Source organism: Vulpes lagopus, chromosome 16, assembly GCF_018345385.1.
Source record: "Vulpes lagopus strain Blue_001 chromosome 16, ASM1834538v1, whole genome shotgun sequence".
Taxonomy (NCBI): domain Eukaryota; kingdom Metazoa; phylum Chordata; class Mammalia; order Carnivora; family Canidae; genus Vulpes; species Vulpes lagopus.
The window spans coordinates 39305841-39317994 of NC_054839.1; positions in this window are offsets into that span (position 1 = coordinate 39305841).

Here is a 12154-nt window from a genome sequence, read left to right on the forward strand (position 1 = left end):
ATGATTATTTAATATATAAATATTAAATATATAAATAATATATATTAAATATATAAATCAAAGCAAAGAAAAGTGCATAATTGCGACCGTCTTCATTTTTTTTTGTCCTGTGACCACAGTGACCACAGTTGATATTTATAACTTCCTTTTCCTTACCTTTCAATATTCTCTTTGCCCTCAGCACCTCAAATGGTCATGGTTATTTATCTGGCAGAGAGAGAGGAGATGACCCATATTATCATTTCTGAAGACTTTTTGGCATTAATAGTCTTGCCTGTATGCAATTGCTATAGTTTCTTATCTATCTTTATCAATGGATTTGGAATTACTAGGAAACATCGCTGGTTCCAGGTATAGTCATTCTTGACCTCATTTAATATTAGCAATCCCATCTCCCTTGGATAATCAAGATCTATCAGACCAGCCAGTATATCAAATCCTATATGTGCCTGTTGGTTTTAAAGTGACCAAGACATAAGTAATCTTCCAATTCAGTGGAATTTGTGTTGAGTTCCCTAGTTAGAACATTCTTCCTTTGGGAAACAGAAAAGCCTGAATTTGTAGGGATGGGAAGCAAACATTTTGCAGTGAATTACTACATTTACAGTGACAAAGTCACTTCCATTTCCACGCCTTGACTCCTGGACTTAAGTATGCTGCTATGAGAGAAATATGATATGCTGATCATGAATTCAGAACATTTTACAACTTAAAAGAAAATACTCCACTTGATAGATGCTGTCACACAGCCTGCATCTTAACTGAGTCTCTGATAGCCATCTCATTGTTATATTAGGTCAGTAGTCAGATAATAGATATTAAAACAATAATAAATTTGATGGATAAAAGCACATTGCCAAAGTTCACTCACTTTTGGTGAATTCCCTGATCAGAGGATATGCTATGTATGTTCTGTGATACTGGATGTTACCTATAAGTTCAATTAATGGTGCATTGGGATAAGCATTCCAGATTGTGATGAGAAATCCATATCCAAACTGAATGTCTTTAGAAAGAGAAATCATTGCTCCTGCCATGAAAGTTTCAGGCTATAGTAAACATCCTCTCTTGTGGTGGCTGGCATATTCTCCAGAAGTATCATTTCTTCAATGGCTAGCCAGATCAAAATTAGTAGGCAAAACCCCATGCTAAGGAGCTCACACTTAAGGAATGTGTGGGAAAGCAGTCTGGCAGACGTCCAAAAAATAGGTCATCTTGTCTAACAAATTACTGAGAATCTCTCTCTATAGTGGTTGTTGTTGGTGAATATTCACATTGAAAAGAAATATTTTGACACCTTGTTCCAATTCTGAGGCCTATTCACATATTTTTTTTTCCTCAGATCTTCTTAGCAATTTCAATCTCATTTCTCTTAATTCTTTAGCCACTATTCTTCGGGTCCTTCTACGTGTGATGCTTTAGTGCTGTTGTGCCACTTTCAGATAGTGCTAGTATATTGTGCAGAATGATCTGTTTTCTGGGTCTCATTTTTGTTTTGTTTTTCCTCACTCCATCAGTGGGTTTATAGAGATCTCTTTGAGAAATTGTAGCCATAGAGAATGAACAAAGTAGCAGAACTAGGAGGCATGGGAGTCAAAGTCAGTTGTTCCTGAAATTCGCATGTGCTTTCAATAACAATCTTAGATACAGCTCTTATACTTGATGATGGAGAGTTTAGGAGCATTTCCAGTGCCATGGCTTGAAGGGTACGATAACACTACATTCATTATGGGCAGCCCAGTTCGTAGCATCCCAACCTGATGTTAAACATTAAATCTCTACCAAAGTCTAATAGTAAACCAAAAGCATTATGCACAGGAAATATCTTGACATGTCCCAAACTAATGAACCCTTAGGTATTCCACAGAGATAGTTAATCCAGTTTTGTTTTATTCTGCTTATCTTATCCACTACCAATTCAATAGTGGGGTTTACTTATCATCTATATATCTTTTCTGTAGTGGTAACTGTTCATCTTTGGCCAATTAATTTTAAAGGGTTGCTGATTTTCTTACTACTGAGATTTGAAGAAGTCTTTACATATTCTTGATACAAGTACTTTATCCGATATGTGTTTTGCGAATAGTTTCCCCAAACATTTTCACCTTTTTATTCTCTCATAAAAATCTTAATTTTTATTAAGTACAATTTCTCAGTTATTTTTTCTAAGAATCTTTTATCTTTATTGTTTCCCATAAATAATGACTTTATAGATTTTTATAATAGATTGCGCTTTACTAATAGGTCTCAGAAATATTTACTTCATCAAATGTCACAAGAATTTCCTCATATGTTTTCTTCTAGTAGTTTTATAGATTTAGGTCTATAATCATTTTGAGTTAATTTTTGTGAAAGATTTTGTTATTTCTGTTGTTGTTTACGGATATCCAATTATTACAACATCATTTGCTGAAAAGATTATCCTATATTCATTGAATTGTATAAACACCTTCGTTGAAAATCAGCTAGCTATATATCTTCAGGTCTAGTCTTAGAATTGTATTCTGTAGCTTTTATCTCATATTCTTTCATTAATATACACCGTTATGATAGACATAACTTTAAAATACATCCTGAAATTTGGTAGTATGAGTTTCCTGCCTTATTTTTTAATTGTTTTGGCTAGTCTACTTCCATTGAGTATTCATATAAACCTTAAAAATAGCTTATAAAACTCCACAAAAAGTCTTAATTGGATTTTGATTGGTTTTACATTGAATGTAAAGACCCAAGTGGTGAAATTGATATTCTAACAATATATAATCTTCTGATCCACAAACATGATATGTATTTCAATTACTTAAGTCTTCTTTAATTTTTCATTAGTGATTTGTTTTTATAGCATATAAGTCCTACATATATTTTATTAGATTTATGCCTAAGTTTTTAATGTATTTTATTGCTATTATACTTACACACAACAAAATCCAAATAGACAACCTCCACATACCCAAGTAACCAAAAATATAATTTATTGCTTTATGTTGGCCTTGTGCTTTACAGACTTATTTGAAGAACTTGCATGAAGAACTTCCTTTAGCATTTCTTTTAGAACAAGTTTTCTAACAAATTACTTCATTTTTTAGTAGTGGATTTATTTCACTTAATTCCTGAGGGACTGAAAGAGAAGTATATGATATATATATAGAGAGAGAGAGATAAAAACATAGATGTTATACATACAGATATAGATAGATACACATATATACACAGGGATACAGAATTCTAGTTTCACAGATATTTTCTTTCATCAACTTAAATATATCTATTCAACTGTTTCCTGGTCTCTTGATTTCTGATGAGAAATCCATAGTTATTCAAATCGCTATTCCCCTCTATGCAGTCTATTTTTCTCTAGCTGCTTTTGAATATTTTTCTTTATTTTTGGTTTTCAAGGCTTGATTATAATGTGTGCCTAAGAATGATTTTCTTTGAATTTATCCTTTTTTGAAATTTGCTTCCTGAATTAGACTTCTTTAGTCTTTAAGCTGATGTCTTTCACCACATTTGTGAAGTTTTCCATCATTATTTCTACAAACATATCTTTCTGCTCCACTATCTCTTTTTCTAGAATTCCAATGAATAAACTTTAAACATTTAAAAATTATCCTATATGTACCTGAAGCTCTGTACAGTTTTTTTATCTTTTTTGTTTTTTCATTTGATTGGATAATTTGTTAACTTACTGAAGATCACTGCTTCTTTCCTTATTATCTCCATTCATCATCTAGTAAATTGTATATTGGCTATTGTAATTTTCATCTACTACTTCCAGTTGGTTCTTTTTAAAAAAATTATGGCAAGAATACTTAACATGAAATCTACCTTTTAACAAATAAAATACATATACAGTATTGTTAACTATTGCCCCGACATTATACAGCAGATTTCTAGAATGTATTCATCTTGTGTAACTGAAACTTCTTATCTCTTGAACAGCAAGGTCCCATTTTCTCTTTTCCCAGTCCCTGGCAACTATCATTTTATTTTCTCTTTCTATGGGTTGACTATTTTAGATATCTCATGTGAGTAGAATCATGTTATATTTGTTCTTCTGTGACTGGCCTATTTCACGTAGCATAATTTCCTCCAGATATATCCATGTTGTTTCACACTGCAAAATATACTTTTTTAAGAGATTAAATAACATTCCTAAAAAAAAAATAAAAAAATAAAAATAAATAAAAAAAAACATTCCTTTGTATGTATATACCATATTATCTTTATCCACTCATTTGTTGATGGACATTTGGTTTGTTTCCCATCTTGATTATTATGAATGATGCTATGATATACAGGGAGCAACATTTATTTGAGGTCTCTGATGTCAATGCTTTTGGCTATATACCCAAAAGGTTGCTGAATGATATGGTAATTCCATTTTTAATTTCTTAAGGAACCTCTGTACTGTCTTCCTTATGATTTTTATATCTCTGCTGAGAACATACACCTTTTCATTCATTTCATTTGTATTTACCTTTAGTTCATGTAGCATAGTTACAATAGCTGTTTTAAATCTTTTTGTGGCAATTCCAGGTTTTGAGTCGTCTGAAGATTGACATCTGTTGATTGTTTTTTCATTTCAGAATTGGTCACATTTTCCTGGTTCTTTGTATGTCAAGAAGTTTTGAACTGTATTCTGACATTTCGAATATTAAGTTGCTTGGAATCTGGGTCCTGTTGCAATCTTGTAAAAAATGTTGATTTTGTTTTGTTTCTGTTTCTTCGCCAGTTTTAGCAGACAATTACCTTCAGATTGCAAATTCTGTCTTGCCTTTTGTGAGAAGTGGCTGCTGTCAAGGCTTTATTATGCTACTTTGGTTCTGCTCAACACATTCTCCACTCAGGAATTTGTCAAAGACTTGGATCATGGTTTAAATCTTAGTTCAGTTCTGAAACCTTTTTCTATGACTCTAGGGTCTATCCTTCACATACACAGCTCAGAGGGGTGAGTCTAAGGTTTTGGGGGGAACATGTACAAAACCAGAAAATCTCCTTCTTCAGATCACTTTTCTTTGAGATTTTCCCCATACTCTCTGGTCCGCAGGCCAATATTTACAGGTACCTCTGGCAAAGAAGTTCAGATTCTTTTAGAATTTCAGCTACTCACACCATTGTTCTCCCATGCAGTCCCAAGATGAGACCCTCAGGCCAAGGCTGTAAAAGGAACAGAGGGAGTAAAAAACAATGAAAACGTATCACCTTGCATATGTTTCTACAGGTTTTAACATTCTCTCCACCTGTGCAGTCCACCTGCTTTTGTTAACTTTTCAGAGGAGGGATTCAGTCTCTCAATTGCTTGCGTAAGAAGTAATATAATATTTTAAATTACAGTAATTTGATGGAGGGCCTAGGTGGCTCAGCGGTTAAGCATCGGATTTTTGATTTTGGTTCAGGTCATGATCTCAGGGTCATGAGATAGAGTCCTGTTTGAGGGGGGGTACATACTCAGCAGGGAGTCTGCTTGAGATTGTCTCTGTCCCTCTGCCCCTACCCCCTGCTCACATGCACCCTCTGTCTCTTTCTCTCTATATAAATAAATATCTTTTTTAAAATTACAATAATTTGAATGCTGCCATATCATTTCATATATTTATTTTTATTTTTCTTAAACACTTTAAATTTTATGATTATTCAACAATTTCTTACTTTTATTGTTGGGCAGTCCTTTGAGATTCTGAGCCCCTGTGATCCAAGACACTGACTTTGGAAAGCCTTATATATGAAAAAAGCTTTTTGTATATATTTTTTCATGAACCTTTACGTTTTTAAATGCTCCACAAAATAGGGACAGTTTATTTATTTATTTATTTTTATTTAGAGCTTTCTTACAGTTGTTTAGAGTATATAAGAAAATAATACTGAAAAGCAGTCGTAATTGAGACTTGATTACAGGAAAGCAATGATAAAACTTAACTTGATTCTCAGGTGTTGAAACTCAGCACCACAGATAGAAAATTAAGGGTGACTAAAATCTTATCAACTAAAAAAAAATCCTTTTAAATCATCTATGTCCTCACATTGTCACAGTGATTCCAAGGAAAATAACAGAGGAGTTCTAGTGCAAACATAAGAAATGAAAATTTCCTGAGCAAATGTGTCTACTGAGAAATCTATATATCAAGGCTCCTGGAAAATCTACTGGATAAAGCTCATCCCTGTAGTAAGTGTGAGTCTCCATTGTAGAGTCATCAACCAACATATTGAAATTGCTTCTTCCATGCCAAATAACAGTTTTTGCCAAGAAAGCAAGCCCTGTGCAGTCATTGTTATCTCCCCTCAAGTCCTCACCTGGTGTGAGTATGGCTCAGAGCAGCTGCCTGTTCTTCCTGAACTCTGCATCTATCAAATTGTTCCTGCTATCCATCTGCTCACCTGCTGTACTGATAGCAACACAAGTTAGTGGATAATGTTGATTATCTGCCAAAAACAAGTAAAGACATAATTTTGCTCCAGGACAAAATGTGATTGGGACACAAATGACTTTTTTTTTTTTTCTGGAAGCTTTCTACCTTTCCTCTCTCCTCAGTAAGCCTTTTAATAAACCATCATTTTGTGTTGAGAGTGGGAGAAAGAACATAAAGTCCTTCCCTGATGAAGCACTATGCTCTTTTTTTGATTTGCCACAGTCCTAACAATAAAAAACTATATATATATGGATAGTCTCCATATCTGTATATCTATCTATCTATCTATCTATCTATCTATCTATCTATCTATATCTATATCTATATCTATATCTATATCTATATGAATAATGTGTTTGGACAGTCTGTGACTGACCAGAACAAGAGTGTCCAGTTTGATGAACTTGATACCCAATTCCTGAAATTACCTGATAGATTGGAGTGATGTAGTAAAATGATATTTTGTTTCTTTGTTCCTCTTTGGCAGTGTTTAAACAATATTTAATTCTATATTACAGTTTGTCCTGGAAACATCTATTAACAATTTGAAATTAAATTTAGAGATTTGGGGAAGTAAAACAAAAATAAGTTCATATGAAAGATACAATGCTGAGATTGGGAATTTAGTTGAAAAATGTCTGTGTTCTATATGATTGAAGTTATCAAATATATGCTAATGTCAACAGTCTGGAATATATGAACAAATGGTCATTTTAAATTACAAAAAAATGCCTTTACAATTTAATTTTTTTTTTAGATTTTATTTATCTATTTATCTGAGAGCCAAAGAGTACAAGTAAGGGGAGTGTCAGGGAGAGAGAGAGAGGCAGAGAAGCAGACATCCTATTGAACAGGGAGCTGAACACAGGGCTCCATCCGAGGACCCAGAGATCACAACCTGAGCCGATGTCAGATGCTTAACCAGCGAGCCACCCAGGAGCCCCTACCTTTATAATTTTAATTAAAAAGTACCCAAATAATGAAAACTCACTATGTAAACTTCATGTACTACTTAAGTATACAGAAAAGCATTTGAAATCTTGCTGCAACATGTATATATATACATATATGTATGCTTAAGCATATATACATATGCCTATATGGATGTATATATACACACACTGGTTTTCAAGTGCTATTCTAATATACATATGTGAGTGTATATATATATATATATGACTGTATATGTGTGTATATATACAAATATATATATGAACTCCTATCATCAGATGCAAAGGCAGATAGTACAGCTATGCATGTATCTTTCCATACTTTATATTTGTGTCATTAATTAAAAACCTACGTATAAATAAGGAATCATATGGCAAACTTGTTTTGTGACTTGCTTTGATATTTAATAAAATATTATGGTGGTTTCCCAATTAAAAAGTGCACATATATAATTCTTCACATTAACATGTTCATTATTTATTTATTTCCATAGTGGTGAATATTTGGTTCCTTGCCAAATATCCAATAGTATAGATAATATTTCCAACTATGCATACAATTAATATATGTGCATATACCTTTGATCATATGCTGACGGTTTTGTATAATATAATATTAAAAATGGAAGTAGAAATCAAAATATGTAATTTAAATATTAACAAATATTAATAACTTGCCCTTTGGAAATCTATAATAATTTATACATCTACCAGCACTCTTTGAATATGTCCTTTGCTAACCATTTCCATATATATTGAAATGTTTTAATATTTTACTGTTGTGATTAATTTACCTTTTCACATATAGTTTTAAGGTTAGATGTATTATCATAATTATTTGGACTATTTTTATTTCTTCTTTGAAATGCCTGCTCATATCTTTTACCCATGTTTATTGTAATTATTATTTTATTAGCTTGTGGAAGTAGTTTATGCATTCTATATACTCACCTTTGTACACATGTTATAAGTACTATATTTATTGTTTTGTTTATACACATTAAGGACTGCATTTATTGTAAATCTAAAGCCTACTATTTTTAACGTTGTTCATGTTAAAAGTTTCAAACCTACAAAAACATACAAAAAATCCAAATAATATTAGTATATTTCTCCTAGAACTAGTTTGGTAAAAAAATGTCTTCTGCACTCCAATAGTGTATAAGTATTTTATTTGGTATTTTTAGTTGTATTAAGCTTAAATTTTCAAATTTTAAATTATCTGAAATTTGTGTATTCTTATGAGAAAGGTTGATATTTTTAGTATAAAATGCCAATAGCTAGTCAATCATACCAATATAATAGTAAAATAGTCAATTCTTTTCCTCTGATTTAAAATACCACAATTTGGTACATAAAATTTTCTATTAATTCATACAACAGTATCTGGACTCTCTCTCCTCCAGTAATTAATTCTGCTACTTCCACTTCCCATACCACCGTTTCTGAATATGTATACTGATAAATGGAAGTCAATTCCCCTTCATTGTTCTTCCTATAGATTCCTATTATGAATAGGTTATTAGTTGTCTTATAATTTCAATTTTTTATTAGTTTATTGCAAAAATACAAGAAGCCAAATAGCATTTCATATTCAGCATCAAATTCCCTTAAAAACCTTTTTTCACTGTCTTTAGAATTGAATTATAAGCAACAAAGTATTTAAAAATAATAATGTATTTTCAGTTTTGTAAATGGAAATATTTTTGGTATTCATCAGTTTCTGCCTTAAAGAGGTTTCTTTTTTCTCCACAGCAATATTAGAAAAGGATTTGAGCAATAATGTCTTTTTGATTGATATTCCTGTATTTGTTTAATTAGAGGTATTAAAGCTCTTTCATAGTAAATGGCAGACTTTCCGTTCAAACAAATAATTTCTAAATAAGTATTTTCTACAGTGTAGGGCACAGAACACTAGATATGGAAGATTTTTATCAAAATGGAGTTCCAGGGTTCTGGAAGATTGGGAAATTCTACAAAATATATCCCTCTTAATTCTGATGACATAAATTAGCATATTAAAGTGCTAATTTCTTGCAAGAAAACAATTGTTTTCTCGCTTATGGAACCTATGTAAGCACGAATATCTCTTTTCTTTTTCTTTCAGTGTTTTCCTTCTTTCTTTTCCTTTCTTTCTTTTCATGATACGTATTAAAATATTTTAAACTAGAATTGTGCCAAATCTACTTTGGAAATGTTTTCCAAAACTCAAGCAAAAGTTAAAGCTCTACTAATATCTGAGTAGCTACCTGAAAAAAATAGACCATCTTCTTGAGAGTAGTTACATTGTCTTACTCACCGTGGTATTCTAATTATTTGTAAAATCACTGAACAAAACATTGCCTGTTTTCCTCTTCGCTATGCATCCCCAGTATCTACGATAATGCTTGCCATTTAAGAAATAGTAAATATGGAAGATTGAATGAAAGGATAAATTACTAAATTACAGAATGAGTGATTCTTCAAAATGATAAAGTTAGAATTTATGAAAAACTATATAAAAATATATTTAGCTGTATTTTATGAAACAGTTCAACCAAAATTTTAAAATGATGCTTATTAACATCTCCTAGTTTTAAGTAGGGTGTCACATTGAGTATTCTAATTATTTCTCAGAAGTAACAACTGTTAATATTTTGGGATATCCCTTCTAGTTTTTTTCCTTAAAACTTACATTTGGATATAATCATGTGCATTATAATTTATAAACTATCTTTAGCTTAACAGTGTTGCAATGGTGTGAATGTTTGTGTGCCTCACAAATTTATGTGTTTGAATCTCAATACACAATAAGATGTTATCAGGAGGTAGAGCTTTTGGAAGGTGCCTATGTAACAGAACTACTCTGAGTTCACTCTTGGCAAGTTACAGATAGAGTCTGCATCAGGTGGAGTTGCCACACAAAAGAAACTATTTGCAGCAAATAAACTCACAGGGAACAATTTCCAAAACTATGATTTTCCAAGTAGCAAGGAGTGGGTTTCTTTTATTTAGGATTAGGATGAATATTCAGAACAGGGAATTTTGTCATCATATACAAGTAAAGGAGGTGGGGAGGGCATAAGATTGACCCAGGGCCAACTTAGAAAAATGCCTGTACAGACATCCTATGTTACGTTTATGAAGCTTATGCTCCTTCTAGGGTAGAGACTTTTAACCTCACAAGGAACTAGAGGTAGCTGTGGAACATGAAAGGACTAGCAGCAGGCTCCTAGAGCCCGTATGAACTGGATGAGATCTTGGGCTGCTTATCTTAAAAAAGGAATGCAGGGCCTTGCTTGTTTTTGAAACTGCACTGGGAGTTTTACTATTGATTCATCACCTGTATTAGGGTTAGGCTAGTTCCTGGCCTGGTTTTGACAGTAAGTGTTTGCATTCCCTTTATCCCTTAAAATTCTTTTGCATTTATTTATTCTGATATCTCCTAGGAAGTTCCATAGGAAGTGTGCTAGGGCAAGTAGAGCTGGTAAGGTATTGGATCACAGAAAGTAGCTGGGCATCTAAATGACTTCTCTCTCTTTTTCTGGTTACATCTAACTCTTTCTGCTTACCTCTAGGTCTGAGAGTGGAGCTCCCATAAATGGGTTTAGTGCTCTTATAAAAAGCTTCCTTCTACCATGGTTAGGACTCAAACAGCCTATGACTTGGAGGAGGATCCTCACCAGACAATGCTGGTACCCTGAACTCAGACTTTTAGCCTCCAGTACCGTGAGAAATACATTTCTATTATTGATCAACCACCCCATCTATGGTATTTCATTTTAAAAGTCCAAACAGACTAAGACAAATGTTCTGTAAACATTCTCCAAGTATGTAAATAATTATCTACATCATTTTACATAATGGAAGCATATCTAAAATTAAGAGTGCATAATAGTTTAAGTAGTCTTCTATTATTGAGCAGATGGCTTATTTCCAATTTTTCATTATAATAAATAATGTTGTGGTGAACATCCTATTCATAAAGAATATTTACAAACCTAACATTATTTCCTTAAAAATTATAAATGAGGGGATCCCCAGGTGGTTCAGTGGTTTGGTGCCTGCCTTCGGCCCAGGGCGTGATCCTGGAGTCCCTGCATGGAGCCTGCTTCTGCCTCCGCCTGTGTCTCTGCCTCTTTCTCTGTATGTGTCTCTCATGAATTAATAAATAAAATCTTAAAAAATAATAATAAAATTTCAAAAAATTAAAAAAAAAATAAAAATTATAAATGGAACCAGGGCTCAAAGCATATGAGTATTTTAGAAGTTTTGTTACATGCTGTCAAATTCATCACTAGGACTGTGGACCAATCTATACCATCACCTGCTACCACTGAAAGAGTGAGTTTTAAGGAGCTAATATCAACAAAAGATAGAACTGATTTTATTCTTTGTCATCTTGACAGACAGAAAATTGACATTTGCCACTAATTTAATTTATATTTCCAATGCCTACTAATATACAGAAGTCTTCCTATGTTAGTGTTAAAATTTTGCATATTACTAGTATTCCTGACTTCTTTAATGCAACTATTTCTAATTTTTAAAAATTCGTATTACCGTGATCATTTTCTTTTTGTATTTATATATTGTTATATGTTGTGATAATAACCCCTCGTAAATACTGTTCATTTAAAATATTTATATAATTTCAATTGTGGTACTTGCCGGTACATGAACTACATGATTTATAAAGTCAAACTTCCTCATGTCCTCTTTTGTGTTTTTTTCTCCTTAGTGTTTATTTTATCTGATTGACGTAGGTTTTCTAGTTTTTGTATGAATCCCTATGTTACATGTTTCTCTTTAATTCAT